The sequence below is a fragment of the Lepidochelys olivacea genome (genome assembly GCF_965140295.1).
Source record: "Lepidochelys olivacea isolate rLepOli2 genome assembly, chromosome: 1".
Lineage (NCBI taxonomy): Eukaryota > Metazoa > Chordata > Testudines > Cheloniidae > Lepidochelys > Lepidochelys olivacea.
Window position 1 is genome coordinate 100,197,439 of NC_140411.1, and position 16,729 is coordinate 100,214,167.

Here is a 16,729-nt window from a genome sequence, read left to right on the forward strand (position 1 = left end):
GGCCCATCATCCACTCAGGGCCGCTGGGCTGGAACCCATCTCCAGCAGTAAAAGTTTACACTAGCACAAGCTTTCCTGCCACTTCCCTGGACTACTTCCTACCTTGCCTATGTCATGCTCCATTCTCCACTCTTCTAGCTAAACCCCTATCTCCTGGGTCTGCTAGACAAACCGTTCCTCTTAAGTCCAAATCCCTTTCTTGCCCGTATCCTAGGGAGAGTGTCTGCAGCCTCCTTTCTGCTACCAGCTCCCTGGTTTTATAGAGGCCCCACCTGTTCTTGCACAGGTGAGCTTCCCTTCATAAGGGCTGCTTACTAGGTTAATTAGCCCATCTGGCCTATATTAACTCCTTCAAGGTAAGAGTGTGTGTGTGGGGGGGTACACCTCATCAGATTGTTCCTAAGCATTTTAGAATTATTATAATAATGAGAATAGAAGGTGCTACAACAGTGGTCATAATGATAGTGTGTTGATAAAGAGGACTAAATGTAAGTAGAAATAAGTTTTTTATTTTCTCTTATTATTTAGTAGTACCCACAATGAGCTTGGTGCTGCGCTCACATATAGGAAGACACAGACTTCAAAGATTGTACAATCATTTATTAGATGGTGCCTCAAATCCTGGGTCAATAAACATTTACCAGTATAGTTAAACATTCAAAAATCAGCAAGTTTGCTTTCTGGTGAATTTTAACTCTGCCTTGAGCACTCAGAGTTAGACACTCTAAGGGCTTGTGCTTTACACCAGTATAAGCTATTCCTGCAGGGAAAGAGGAATACATTATACTGGTATAAAGCACCTTTATACTGGTATAGTTGTGTCCACACCAGAGGTAATACTAGTATAATAATTTAGTAACATATCACATCCCTAATTGCCATAATTATACCACTAAAGAAACTCTCACTCTCCCAGTCTGGCGTCTTGTAACATCTCACTTGTTTTGTACTGCAAGGTTACAAAGATCAGTTTCCTGCAGCAGCACCACCTGGAGATTCCGTCTGTGCTGAGGCCGCTGCCTAGCTTGCTGACCAATCTTGTCTCATTGTTTCTCTGTAAACCCTCATCTGTCTGTCTCCATTTGTTGTCTCTTGTCTTATACTTAAATTATAAACTCTTTAGGATTGTCTGTTGGTGCTGTTTGTACAGTGCCTAGCACAATGAGGTCCTGGTCCTGGAGTCAGACTCTATGGTAATACAAATAAAAAAAATACCCACAGCAGGGACAAAAAAACCATTTTGCTATCTAATGGAATCTTGCTTCACCAGCCTAAAGCCTTTTTACAAAATTTGATTTAAAGAACAGACTATCTTTCTAAAGTACATTTTGTATTACACTGAATATTAAATTGTTTCAAGTAATTCTAGCCCGCATTTGACTAATACCTGGTGTTAAAGATATTTCTGCCAACTGTAGTCCATCAGAAGACCATAGTCAGACACTATTGACCATGGGTGGCACGTAGGGGAGGCTAAGCCTTCCCAAACCTCATGCCACTGAGGCGCAGAGGTAGATTTGGAGCTCCCTGAAAAATCTCCCCCTGCCACAGCCCCCGGGGCTGGAGGAGTTCTTGCTACCCACCGTGGCCTCAGAGCCACAGCGGGGACACAGAGCTTTTCTGGTCTTGGGGGGGGGGAGGAGCAAATGAGGGTGGAGCCTCAGGGGGAAGAGGCAGAGTGGCAGTGGGGACGGGGCAGTGCACAGAACAGGGTTGTTGCTGCAGAAGAAAGCCACAATGGGGTGGGGCCATGGGTGGAATAGGGGAAGTTGCTTTTAAGATGGATTAAAATTAATGGTTTTTTAAATAAAAATTGGATTTTTTAAATTGGATTTTTTTTGTTAAAATGGTTTTGAGGAAAACCTTTCTAAAGATAGTTTTAATTAAGATACATTATAGCTCAAAGATATCTTATCTTGAAATAGGGATTATAAATTCTATAGTATGAGACAATATATTCATGTAATGTTTAAGAAAAGTGTTTTGTAAATGAGTTCCAATAGTTCATGGATTAGGGACCCAATCCTTATGGGGTTCCAGGGGCTTCTGTATAGATTATTTAGGTTAATCTTTCTATCTACCCAATGGGACTCCGTGCTAAGTCTAGGAGATGCTTAGTTTTGCAGTTCTCAGACTGTGGATTTGTGTCTCTAGAGATAACATGCTTGTTAACAGCAAAAATGTTTTTAAATAATATATAGAGGTGAGAAATAACAGACCTCAACTCTGTTGTCCCTCTGCAAATTTGTGTACACAGAGTCAATCCCTTTCCTCTCTCTAAGAGTGCAAAGTTTCAAAAAGTCCAATGAATAAAGTGTTGGGGGTGGAATAGATCTGGACAAGGAGAAGAAGTCTGGAGATAAATGTGAGAAGGGAGGGACAGGCAGTAGAAACAAAAGTGAAACTGTTTTGAGCAGCATATTTCAGAAGTCTTGAGGTCTTTTCTGAGTGTAGCCTTCATTGATTTGAGATCTACCATACCATTCTCTCACTGGAAGGGAAAACCTATAACGGCAGCAGGCCGCAAAAGAGACACTGTTTGGGAATATTTTAATGAAGTTCCTCTACCTGTGGGTAGGACAGGCATGCACACAAAATGCAAACAGTACAATAAAGAAATGTAAGACCTGGTTGCCTGAATGAAACAACATCACGAGAAGTGTTCCTTCTCAGGAGGAACCTGCTTTGAAGATGATGAAAGAAACATGTCTGAATGTGCAGGATGCTCAGGCAGGTTAGTAAACTTTTTTATTTCATACTTCTTAAGGACTGCTTGTCTTCCTTATAGACTAATCTTGAATTCTCATATTTTAGCAAAAAATATAGTTGTTACTCTATGGTACTATCAGTTCAGATGCAGTTGTGGTAAAAAATAAATAGCTGAAATCGGCAGATCTTCCTTTTACAATTTCACCTTTAAAGTAGTACTGAGTGTCAGTGAACACAGTGCATAATACTAAATGAGCAGTATGGTAATAATAATTAAATAACTTCACTGACTTATTTTGTTTAGGAGAATCCATCCTCAACATACAGGATTCTGAAGACTATCCACCCTCAAGATCACCTTTTTTTAATAGTTTCAGAGTTATTGACAATGATAGTGTTTCAGTCGCATCATATATATCATAGCCACAGTACGCAAAAAGAAAAAAGAGCCAGCAGATTACAAAAAGAGGTAACTGATGAAAAAATTGCCCTGTTTGTTTATGCAAATATCTCTCCTTTCCATATGACTGAGAACCCACACTTCATTAACATGGGTCAGTCATTAAGACCAGGATACAGCCCACCCAACAGAGCAGATGTCACAGGCAAATTGCTGGATAAAACGTATGAAAGAGAAACTGAGCAGTGTGCAAAAGGTCTAAAAGGTAAAATTGTTAACCTGAGTCTTGATGGGTGGAGCAATGTCCACAATGATCCTGTTGTATGTGCTTGTAAGACAACAGAAGAAGGGAATGTCTTCCTTACAGAAACAATTGATACATTGGAAAATCCACACACTGCGGAATACTTGCAAGAAGTAGCAGAAAAAGCTATAACAAACTGTGGGCGGGGGGAGAATTCCAAAGTCTAGTATGGTTTCAGAGTAGCAGCTGTGTTAGTCTGTATTAGCAAAAAGAAAAGGAGTATTTGGGGCACCTTAGAGACTAATAAATTTATTTGAGCATAAGCTTTCCTGAGCTACAGCTCACTTCATGATGAAGTGAGCTGTAGCTCAGGAAAGCTTATGCTCAAATTTATTAACTAGTCTCTAAGGTGCCCCAAATGTCTGGTATAGTAACTCCTCACTTAAAGATATCCCAGTTAACATTGTTTCATTGTTACATTGCTGATCAATGAGGAAACATGCTCATTTAAAGTTGCTCAATGCTTCCTTGTTACATTGTTTGGTAGCCACCTGCTTTGTCCACTGCTTGCAGGAAGAGCAGCCCCTTGCAGCTAGCTGGAGGCTTGGAACCACGGTGGGCCAGCAGCCCCCCGTCAGCTCCCCACTCCCCTAAGTTCCCTGTGTGGCAGCCGCCCAGCAGGCTATCAACTGCGGGCAGTTCAGCTGTCCCTCCCCACACTGCCATGTGTTGCTCCTGCCCTCTGCCTTGGAGCTGCTCCCTGGAGCCTCCTGCTTCTTGTGCGGTGGAAGAGGGGGGCTAATATCAGGGTGTACCCCTCACTCCTGCGCATGCCCCTCCACTTACCCCTTCTCCATATAGAGTGGGGGGGACGGACATGATAGGGCTCAGGAAGTTGAGATAGCAGCTGCAGCTAGCAAGCTCTCTACTTCCTGATATACTTAAAGGGGCAATGCACATCTCTCTCACTCACACACAGGGTGTGTCTGTCTGCCATGCTGTCTCCCTTCCAACCATTCATGCTGCCTTGTAGAGTGTGAGGCTACATTAACAATAATGTGTTAACCCTTGAGAGCTCAGCCAAATGCCAGTTCATCATTAGCAGTAAGGCATTACCTGGGAAATATTCCACCCTCTAACTTCACCACCTCAACCAAGCTTCACAATCATCATTGCTGAGTATTAAATTGTTTAAAACTTTGTGTGTGGGTGTGTATTTATATATATATATATATATATATATATATATATATACACACACACACACATGTAATTTTTTTTGGTCTGGTGGGAAAAAAACTTCCCTGGAACTGAACCCCCCCCTCCCCAGCCCCTATTTACATTAATTCTTATGGGGAAGTTGGATTCACTTAATACCGTTTCACCTAAAGTCGCATTTTTTCAGAACATAACTACACCGTTAAGCGAGGAGTTACTGCACACAGCTTGGTCGCAGACAATGCTGCAAATGTATCCAAAATTATTTAGAAGAGAGTCCCAAGCTAATAACATATGATTGCAGCACTCATTTGATGCACCTCCTAGCCAGACTTCAGTGTTCCAGAAATAAGGCTAATGTTATTGAAATTGAAAAATACTTCTGTAACAACCACTTTGCAGCAGCTGTTCTGAAAAAAGTGGGAGGAACCAAGCTCACTCCCCCACAAGACATGCAATGGAACTCAGTGTTTTGAGCACTATATCAAGAACTGCCCTAATCTGATGACAGTTTGTGAACAAAATCGTGAAAAAATAGATGGCACTGTCACAGCCAAAGTTCTCAACATTGGGCTAAAGAAAAATGTTGAACACATGCCGGGTACCCTGAAGGGGTGTAATCAGGAAGGCCAAGCACAATTGGAGTTGCAGCTAGCAAGGGATGTGAAGGGTAACAAGAAGGGTTTCTACAGGTATATTAGCAACAAGAAGGAGGTCAGGGAAAGTGTTGCCTCCCTCATTCAGTAAGGGTCCCACATAGTGACAGATGATGTGGAAAAAGCTGAAGTACTCAGTGCTGGATTGGTTGGTTGGTTGGTTGGTTGGTTTGGCCTTCGCAGACAAGGACAGATCCCAAACTGCTGCACTGGGCAACACAGCATGGGAAGTAGGTGAGCAGCCTTCAGTGGTGAAAGAACAAGTTAAGGACTATTTAGAAAAGCTGGACATGCTCAGGTCCCTGGGTCCAGATGCAATGCATCCAAGGGTGCTGAGGGAGTTGGCTGATGTGATTGCAAAGCCATTGGCCATTATCTCTGAAAATTCATGGCGATCAGGGGAGGTCCCAGATGATTGGAAAAAGGCAAATATAGTGTCCATATTTTAAAAAGGGAAAAAAAGAGAACCCAGGGAACTACAGACCAGTCAGACTCACTTCAGTCCACAGCAAAATCATGGAGCAGTTCCTCAAGGAATCCATTTTGAAGCACTTGGAGGAGAGGAAGGTTATCAGGAGCAGTCAACATGGATTCATCAAGGGCAAATCATTCCTAACCAACCTGATTGCCTTTTATGATGAGATAACTGGCTCTGTGGATATGGGGAAAGCAGTGGACATGATATATCTTGATGTTAGCAAAGCTTTTGATACAGTCTCCCACAGTATTCTTGCCAGCAAGTTAAGGACTTACGGATTGGACGAATGGACTATAAAGTGGATAGAAAGCTGGCTAGATTGTCTCCCTCAACGGGTAATGATCAAAGTCTCTATGTCTAGTTGGCAGCTGGTATCAAGCGGAGTGTGCCAGGGGTACGTCCTGGGGCCAGTTTTGATCAGATCATTAATAAAGATGTTGGATGATGGGATGGATTGCACCCTCGGCAAGTTCGCAGATGACCCTAAGCAGGGGGGGAGAGGTAGATTCGATGGAGGGTAGAGATAGGGTCCAGAGTGACCTTGACAAATTGGAGGATTGGGCCAAAAGAAATCTGATGAGGTTCAACAAGGACACGTGCAGAATTCTGCACTTAGGAAGGAAGAATCCCATGCACTGCTACACGCTGGGGACTGACTGGCTAAGCAGCAGTTCTGCAGATAATCACCTGGGAATTACAGTGGATAAGAAGCTGGATATGAGTCAACAGTGTGCCCTTGTTGCCAAGAAGGCCAGTGGCATATTGGGCTGCATTTCTAGGAGCATTGCCAGCCGATCGAGGGAAGTGATTATTCCCCTCTATTCGGCACTAGTGAAGCTACACCTGGAGTATTGCATCCAGTTTTGGTCTCCCCTCCTGTCCTCCTCCCCCCCCACTACAGAGGGATGTGGACAAATTGGAGAGAGTCCAGCAGAGGGCAATGAAAATGATTAGTGGGCTGGGGCACATGACTTACAAGGAGAGGCTGAGGGAACTGGGGTTATTTAGTCTGCAGAAGAGAAGAATGAGGGGGGATTTGATAGCTGCTTTCAACTACCTGAAGGGGGGTTCCAGAGAGGATGGAGTTAGGCTGTTCTCAGTGGTGGCAGATGACAGAACAAGGAGCAATGGTCTCAAGTTGCAGTGGTGGAGGTCTAGGTTGGATATTAGGAAAAACTTTTTCACTAGGAGGGTGGTGAAGCACTGGAATGGGTTACCTAGGGAGGTGGTGGAATCTCCATCCTTAGAGGTTTTTAAGGCCCAGCTTGACAAAGCCTTGGCTGCGATGATTTAGTTGGTGTTGGTCCTGCTTTGAGCAGGGGTTTGGACTAGATGACCTCCTGAGGTCTCTTCCAACCCTAATATTCTAAGCCTATTTCTGTAGCCTTGAACAAAATGCAGGGAAATAGCTGTTTTATTGCTTATGCTGTTGAAATTTGGAAGGAACTGAGTGAGATCTTAAAAAGAGAAATATGCAATGACAGAGTTAAATTACAAGCATTAAAAAAACAAATGGGACAAGCATTATCTCCAGGTCATGTTCTTGCAAATATTCTCAATACTTGGTACCAGGGTCAAACCTTAACTGCTGAAGAAGAGGAGTTGGCTATGACATCCAGCAATCATCCCTCCATAATGCCAATTATAATAAACTTCAGAGCTAAGGGTGAACCATTCAAGAAATATATGTTTGCTGATGTTTTAAAGAGGTTCACACTGGTGAACTGGTGGAAGTCACTTAAGCACTTGGATTCAGAGACTGAAGTGATGATCTCACTTTTAACAGCAGTAGCTCTTCTGCCCATGTAGAAAGAATATTTTCTTCCTTTGGACTAATTTATTCCAAACTGAGAAATCATTTGGAACCTTAAAAAGCAGGAAAGCTTGTTTTTCTTTTCCAGATTATGAACAAACAGGAAAATGAATTTGAAGACAACTGAGTTAGCTGCAGAAGCTAATATTTTAAGTTTCTCATGTTGACCTGGCTGACATAGTCCAATTTAATTTTTTTTAATATTTCGTTTAACTATTTCAGTTAAACAATTTTAACAAACCTGATTTTTAAAAACTTGAATGTTTTTAACTAAATTCAAAAATTCATATGCTTGTTTTGTTAAAATATTATGTTTGCTGTTGAAGAAAAATATCCACAATATATAACATTGTTGGTTTTTTTTTTTTTGTTCAAATAAAACAATTTAAATGTCTGTCTGGTGACGTTCTCCTCCTAATACAGCCTGGCAAGAAAATCCTCCAAATACTAATGATTAACGTGTTGAATTGGAGATAGTTCACCTCCCAATGACTTCATAAATATCTGCTTCAATTACCTTTGGTAAATGAAATAACCAAACAATCAATAATTTTCTCATAGAGCTGAAAACCTAATCTGAAAAGTTTTCAAAAGAAATCACTTTAAAAAACATACCTTCTAAAAATGAAACCTACATCTATCTCTGAGTTGTGAAGAATACGTATTAAGGTTATAACAGCCAACAAGAATGCACTTCTATGTAGAAATCCATGATTAACCTGAGTCTTCCTGACTAGTGACTTAAATCATGATTTAAATCAAATCCACCCGAGTTGCTCTGGACTCCAAGGACAAAGAGTTCCACCTGTCCTCAGCCCCTACCCCGTTCCAGCCAGGACCAACGAGGGGGCTGAGAGCAGCAAGTGAGGGCAGGGCCTCACATAGAAGAGGCGGGGCAGCGGGCTAGTGCCCAGAGGGGAAGCTTCACATGCTGCCAAGGCTAGTGCCTAAGAACAGGGAGGAACTATTAGGATTTAGGGCTCTTCAGAAATAACAGCTTGTGGCCGTGCCTCAGTGGGTCACAACTGAGGCCGCATTACACAGCTATTCTGACAAAATAGTAGCAGGTGGTAGGGGAGTTAAAAGAGAACGTAATTTCTTTCAAAACTAAAGGTATAGGCAGGTGTTTAAGGAACAGGATACCAGGACAGGAGATCAACATTCTATTTAAGTTCTGACATTTTGTGATTTAGCCTTAGTGTGCTTCAGTTTCCTCAACTGCAAAATAGAGCTGATAATACCTACCTCACAGGGGTGTTGGGAATCTAATTTTCTTAATGTTTGTGAAGCATTTTGAGATCCTCGGAGTCAAGTTACTATAATAATTCAATGTATTATCTTTGCTATTTATTTTAAGTTAGATGAATGACTAACAATTTTATAGGTATCATGAATATATTCAATCATATCTTGATCATTTCATAGTTTAAATTTAATCTGTACTTTATATGCTTTTTCACGTTCCCAGCACACTGGAACAGTGAAATTCTTGTTTGAATTGTTATGTTTTATATTCATTAATTTACTTGTTTACCTCAGTTTTGAGCATTTATTAACTTTTTAAATAAAAATTAAAGGATTTCTAAACAAATTTTTTAATTGAAAAATAAAACATTTTTGAACTATTATTATCATCATTTAGGATTTTTTTAAACTGAAACAGTTTGGCAAACGTTGCCAAATCTGCTTGCTGTCTTTTTGGCTTTAATAAGTTTTGTTGGAAAAACCTTGTCCATCTCCACGTAGAGCCTGGATTTGCTTTCAACCATTGCTTCAGCAAAATAAAAGGATTTTTTCCCCCCAACAGAGCTTGCCTATTGTCTGCACTGTGCAGAAATAACACACTTGTACAAGTGGTATGTCAATATGAAATCACTGAAAAACAACAGTAAAACACATTTGTATATGAGAGCATAGAGGGCTCTCTGCACTCCTTGGACTGTATACCTCAAACCTTTATTTTTAAATTTTTCTCCCTCCATAGCATTTTTCACAGCGAATACTGAAGGTGGAACCTTTGATAGATGGCTTCCAAATTTTTCATATTATTATCTTTATCAATAGCTGTAACCAAGATATCAAGTTAAAAAAGAAATATGCCATAAAATCCTTGAAAATGTGAACCCTTATTATTTGAACTAGAATTATCCATAGTATTTTCCACACCATCACTGTTAAGCATTGGCTGTATCAAATCAGTCTACTGCCTGAGCCCTGGTCTACACTAGGAGTTGAGGTCGAATTTCGCAGCATTAAATCGATTTAACCCTGCACCTGTCCACACGACAAAGCCCTTGTTTTCGACTTAAAGAGCTCTTAAAATCAATTTCCTTACTCCACCTCCGACAAGGGGATTAGCACTGAAATCAGCCTTGCCGGGTCGAATTTGGGGTACTGTGGACGAAATTAGACGGTATTGGCCTCTGGGAGCTATCCCAGAGTGCTCTGTTGTGACCCTCTGGACAGCACTCTCAACTCAGATGCACTGGCCAGGTAGACAGGAAAAGGCCCGCGACCTTTTGAATTTCAGTTTCCTGTTTGGCCAGCATGGCAAGCTGCAGGTGAGTGCAGAGCTCATCAGCAGAGGTGACCATGATGGAGTCCCAGATTCGCAAAAGAGCTCCAGCATGGACTGAACGGGAGGTACGGGATCTGATCGCTGTATGGGGAGAGGAATCCGTGCTATCAGAACTCCGTTCCAGTTTTCAAAATGCCAAAACATTTGTCAAAATCTCCCAGGGCATGAAGGACAGAGGCCATAACAGGGACCCGAAGCAGTGCCGCATGAAACTTAAGGAGCTGAGGCAAGCCTACCAGAAAACCAGAGAGGCAAACGGCCAATCTCGGTCAGATCCCCAAACATGCCACTTCTATGATGAGCTGCATGCCATTTTAGGGGGTTCAGCCACCACTACCCCAGCCATGTTGTTTGACTTGTTCAGTGGAAATGGAGGCAACACGGAAGCAGGTTTTGGGGACGAGGAAGATGATGATGATGAAGTTGTAGATAGCTCACAGCAAGCAAGCGGAGAAACCGGTTTTCCCGACAGCCAGGAACTGTTTCTCACCCTGGACCTGGAGCCAGTACCCCCCGAACCCACCCAAGGCTGCGTCCCGGACCCGGCAGGTGGTGAAGGGACCTCTGGTGAGTTTACCTTTTAAAATAGTATACATGGTTTAAAAGAAAGCATGTTTAATGATTAATTTTCCCTGGCATTTGCGGCTCTCCTGGATGTACTCCCAAAGCCTTTGCAAAAGGTTTCTGGGGAGGGCAGCCTTATTCCGTCCACCATGGTAGGACACTTTACCACTCTAGGCCAGTAGCACATACTTGGGAATCATTGTAGAAAAAAGCATTGCAGTGTATGTTTGCTGGCATTCAAACAACATCTGTTCTTTATCTCTCTGTGTTATCCTCAGGAGAGTGATATCATTCATGGTCACCTGGTTGAAATAGGGTGCTTTTCTTAAGGGGACATTCAGAGGTGTCCGTTCCTTCTGGGCTGTTTGCCTGTGGCTGAACAGAAATGCTCCCTGCTGTTAGTCATGGGGAGGGGGAAAGAGGGCTCCATGCTTGCCATGGTATGGCATTTGCACAGAAAAAAGGCATGGAACGATTGTCTGCCATTGCTCTGATGGAAGGAGGGGTGACTGACGACATGGCTTACAGGGTTGGCTTACAGGGAATTAAAATCAACAAAGGGGGTGGCTTTACATCAAGGAGAAACAAAAACAACTGTCATACAGAATGGCCCCCTCAAGGATTGAACTCAAAACCCTGGGTTTAGCAGGCCAATGCTCAACCCACTAAGCTGTCCCTCCCTCTGGTATTTCAGGCAGGACTGAATCTCTATTAAAGTTTTCAAGGTGCCCCTGACAGACCTCACCAAAACGATTGTCGGCCGTTGATTTCACAGAGGGAGGGAGGGGGGAGCAAATGAATACAAAACAAATCTGGTCTATTTCTTGTTTTGATCCACTCCATCTATCTTTTACATCTTGCTGGCTGCAGACGGTGCAGTAGGACTGCAAGCCATCCACATCTTCTGGCTGCCCGGCAGAAGATGGTGCAATACGACTGCTAGCCATCCTCATCTCCTGCCTGCTTACCATAAGATGGTACAATAGGACTGCCTGCAGGACTAAAGAGAATGACCTGGTCGAGTCACTCCTAATTTAGTCCCTGCACCCATATCTGCCCAGGTGCTCCTGACCGACCTTACCAAGGCAGCCAGGAGCACCTTGGACACGATGAGGATTGTTTTCAGGCCTATTGCACCTTCTGCTGCCACAAGGCAATGGGTTGCTGCTGCTGTGTAGCAATGCAGTACCGTGTCTGCCAGCACCCAGGAGACGTACGGTGACAGTGAGCTGAGCGGGCTCCATACTTGCCATGGTATGGCGTCTCCACAGGTAACTCCACAGGTAACAGGAAAAAAGGCGCGAAACGATTGTCTGCTGTTGCTTTCACAGAGGGAGGGAGGGAGGGCCTGATGATGTGTACCCAGAACCACCCGCGCCAATGTTTTTTGCCCCATCAGGCATTGGGATCACAACCCAGAATTCCAATGGGCAGCGGAGACTGTGGGAACTGTGGGATAGCTCCACAGTGCAACACTCTGGAAGTCCACGCTTGCCTCAGTACTGTGGAAGCATTCCGCAGAGTTAATGCACTTAGAGCATTTTGTGTGGGGACACACACAATTGACTATATAAAAACGCTTTCTAAAAAACCGACTTCTATAAATTCAACCTAATTTCGTAGTGTAGACGTACCCAGTCAAATAACACTTTTGACTGCTCCAAAAATGCCACCTACTGGTAAACTTGTGGAAAATCCATTTTCATTCAAAACAAAATGAAAGTTCCTCCTCAAGACTTGCAAACAGGCTTTGAGCATTAGTCATTGTGTATCTGAGGATTTACAAACTCTTTGTCATCTCTGCAAATGTAGGTCATATCATTGTCTTTTGAAAGGCACCCAATAATTCAAACAATTCCACTTACCTCCAGGTTTTACTACTTTAGAAAACAATAGAAGAATAGAGTTTAACCTTTAAAATCACTGGAGGCTGTTTTTCCAGAATCTGACGTATAGTCTACAGTATAGCTATTTGCTGGCAGACTCTCCTACTGGGTATATGCAGCATATACTGCCAAAAAAAAAAAGTGCTTTTGCCATGACAGCTGTACCAGTTCCCTGAGTGAAATATGCTATAACAGCAGAAGCATTTTTATACCAGTATGACTGCATCTACACAAGGGGCTTTTGCTGATATAGAAAAATCACAACCCTAACCAACACTGATATATGAGCAAAAGTTTTTCGTGTAAACCTGACCTAGGTGTATATATTCCCAATCTGATCTTCCAGTACTTGGGATCTGCACCCAGCACCCATGTACAGCAGAGCAAAAATGCTTTTAAAGAAAAAAAGTGCATCATCACTTAATTTTGTTTTTCAAATAACTAAACTGACATTTCAAAAACACAGCTTATTTAACATAAATAACATTATTTAAAGAATCTTGAGAATGCAGGAAATGACAGAATTAAACTACAGGAAAGTCATTCTGCATTTCAAAGAATGCAGACGACTGAGAAGGCAACTTTCAGGTATGTTTCATTCTAAATTACTTTTTTCTCTAAGTGTAGCAATGTTCTGTTAGAACCTCTCCTTTTTTCTTTTTCCTCAAACATTGATTTTAAAGGTGACATCAATAAAAGAAATTGGGTCTTCTTTTTTTAAAATGAGTTAAAAGTAGTTTCAGTTATTACACCTGCTCCATTGGCGTTGGGAATTTTGCTTGATGAAGGACTGCTGAATTCAACCCTAAGATGCTAATATACTTAGCTTTGCATTGATTTTCTACATTTTCAAACCACTCATAACTATTAAATATTATGAATAACAAAAGACAATATACGTTAAAGAATGTTTGAAGAAAAAAGCAAATATACCACTGACAATAGGAACTTTACTAAATTTATCTGGCAGGCAGCTAGTATCTGTCTTCTCTCACCTTTCACTAATCTTAAAGAAAAAGTAATTTTAAAAATACATACAGAGCTCTTCAATCAGGTATCATTGTTAGTCTGACTAAAATGTTCTTGCTGTAAAAGTGAGATCACTCATTTATTATTCATCTACATTTTTAACCATTTCAATCCATTGTTATCATGGGAGTAATAAGAATGTTGGGGAAGACACAGATCTAATTAAACTTCATGAACTAAGAGGTTCAGAACTAATGCATCCAATCCCATGAAAACTTCCATTAGATATCATGTAAGCTGCTCATAAATTGCCCTCATTTACCATTCGTGGCATTCTTCAACTTCAGACAAGCACTACTCTGTTACAACTATTATCAAAGGTGTGCTGATCTCCAAACCTATTGCTAGCTGACTGTTAAAAGAGCAATTTTCAGGAATTTACAATCTGTAGTATAATTTGGTTGAGATGAATTTTCCACCTACTAATAGGCTCTACACGGTCAGCAGTTGCTTTATCAACTTTTCCTTACCTTACTTTGTTTGGTAATCCATCAATTGTTTCTTCTTTCTCTCATTGTAGTCATAGTACAGCTGTGAGAGCTCTACAACAAAACTCCTCTGGCATCTTATCCTCTAGCAAAAGATTATATTATTGGGGTTTAATACTGTTTACATTCTCATTATGTTACCCCATCCACTCCTCACTGGTGGAAGGAATTCTTTGTACTACAAGCAAAAAAACAATAAATTATATTGTTTGCTAGGGTTTTTTTCCCCCCAAAGTGTAAATTTTACTAACTAACGTTAATGATAACTAATCATAAGTAGCAAGCTAATTATAAACAAGTGTATGGTAATTAGTTTGTATATGTTATGTTATATTTATTGATATTACATAGAAAGTAGGTGTGATGCACTGATCAATAACTCGTATGTGATATAGAGCAGAAATACCGGTAAGAGAAGACTATACAACATTTTAAAACCAGTTGCTTTAAAAACCCACTGAGTTTGACTCTAACACCTCTAATCAGGGTCAGTTGACATTCAAACTTTAATCCAGACACCTTGATCCTTAGGCTGACAAAGGTGTAGACCAGAACAAAGGGATATTTGGAATGCTAGTTTTTGAGAGAGGATGTTGAGAAACACCTTTGGGGGATGCAGGTGGGAGGTTATTAGGAAATACAAAACTCATTGTACAGAGAGCAGACACATTACACAAATGGTAAACCTGATCAAAACAATACATTGTTAAAATGCTGATGTAAACTCCACCAGTTTGCCGGCTATGACCATGAACTGAGTCACATTTTCAATGTAAAAAATAATCACTCCAAAGAGACTGAGATCTAAGAGGGAGGGAAGACTTAAAACAGCTGAACTAGATATGGTATCTGTGAGACTTGCTTGGTCAAAGAGAATCATGAGAAGTTAGAGGGTGGGAGGCTTAAAGGGCATAGGAAGAAAAAGAAAGTGCTTTCTACACAAGTAAAAGAGTTATTTTTTGTAATTCACTCACTGCATCTAAACCTAAATTGAACTTAATAAGATTAGTCTGAAACTATGCAGAGCTCAATATGTCCTGCACACTGTTTCTTTAATGTTAATGTCAGTTTCACTCTTTTATTATAAAAAAAAAAAATCCTGTTTTAATTAGACTGCTTGAACCTCAGACTTGTCCTGATAAAGGCAAAACAAGCTTCAACCTCTAAGAAACAATAGTGAAGGAACAGTGATTGGAGCCAATCCCACTATTCACCACCTAACAGACCCTAAGAACCATGAACAAGAATGGAATTTAATAAGTGAAAGGTGGCAGAATTAATTATAGGAAATGAGCTGATTAAGAACATAACTAATTAGAAGTTAATTATAGTGTATTAAAGGTGGGACTGGTAATACCCCCTCTTATTAACGTTGTCTGAGTGCTCCAGTGTGACCGTTCTGGACAGCACTTTCAACTCCAATGCACTAGCCAGGTACACAGGAAAAGCCCCGGGAAATTTTGAATTTTGTTTTCTGTTTGGTCAGCGTGGCGCACTCAGCAGCACAGGTGACCATGCAGTCCCAGAATTGCAAATGAGCTCCAGCATGGACCGAATGGGAGACACTGGATCTGATTGCTGTATGGGGAGAAGAATCTGTGCAGGCCGAACTCCGATCAAAAAGAAGAAATGCTAATATATATGCCAAAATCGCACAGGGCATGGTGGAGAAAGGCTACAATAGGGACACACAGCAGTGTCGCATGAAAGTTAAGGAGCTCAGGCAAGCCTACCAAAAGACAAAGGAGGCAAATGGTCACTCCGGGTCAGAGCCCTATACATGCCGCTTCTCTGATCAGCTGCATGGCATTAAAGGGGGTGACCCTACCACTGTCTGTGGACACCTGCAAGGGGGGAGTCTCACGCAACAGGGAGGAGAATTTTGTGGATGAGGAAGAGGAGGAGGAGGAGAATGCACAGCAGGCAAGCGTTCTCCCTGGCAGCCAGGACCTTTTCTTCATCCTGGAGCCAATACCCTCCCAAGGCGGGTTCCCGGACCCTGAAGCTGGAGAAGGCACCTCTGGTGAGTGCACATTTGTAACTACAGTACAGGGTTTAAAAGTAATAGTGTTTGATTTGCCCTGAAGAATTGGGAAGCATTTGCGGCCAGTACAGCTACTGGAAAAGTCTGTTAACGTGTCTGGGGATGGAGCAGGAATCCTCCAGGGACATCTCCATGAAGCTCTCCTGGAGGTACTCTGTAAGCCTTTGCAGAAGGTTTCTGGGGAGGGCTGCCTTATTTCATCCTCCATGGTAGGACACTTTACCACGCCAATCCAGTAGCAAGTAGTCTGGAATCATTGCAGCACAAAGCATGGCAGCGAATGGTCCTGGGTTTTGGTCGCATTCAAGCAACATTCGGGCTATAACTTTCTGTGTTAGCCTAAGGAGAGTGATATCATTCATGGTCACCTGGTTGAAATAGGGGAATTTTTGTAAGGGAACAGTAAAAGGACTCCGTTCATGCTGGGCTGTTTGTGCTTGGCTAAAAGGGATCATCCCTGAGAATAACCACGCAGTGGGGTGGGGGGAGGGGTGTGCTGCACATCCACCTGAAAACTGCAACTCCTCCTTTTAAATGGCAAACCCAACCAGCATTGCTTGCTATGGGAAAGGAGGGTGCTGCAATTTGAAACCATTCCCACATGTTATGAAGGCGGAGGAAG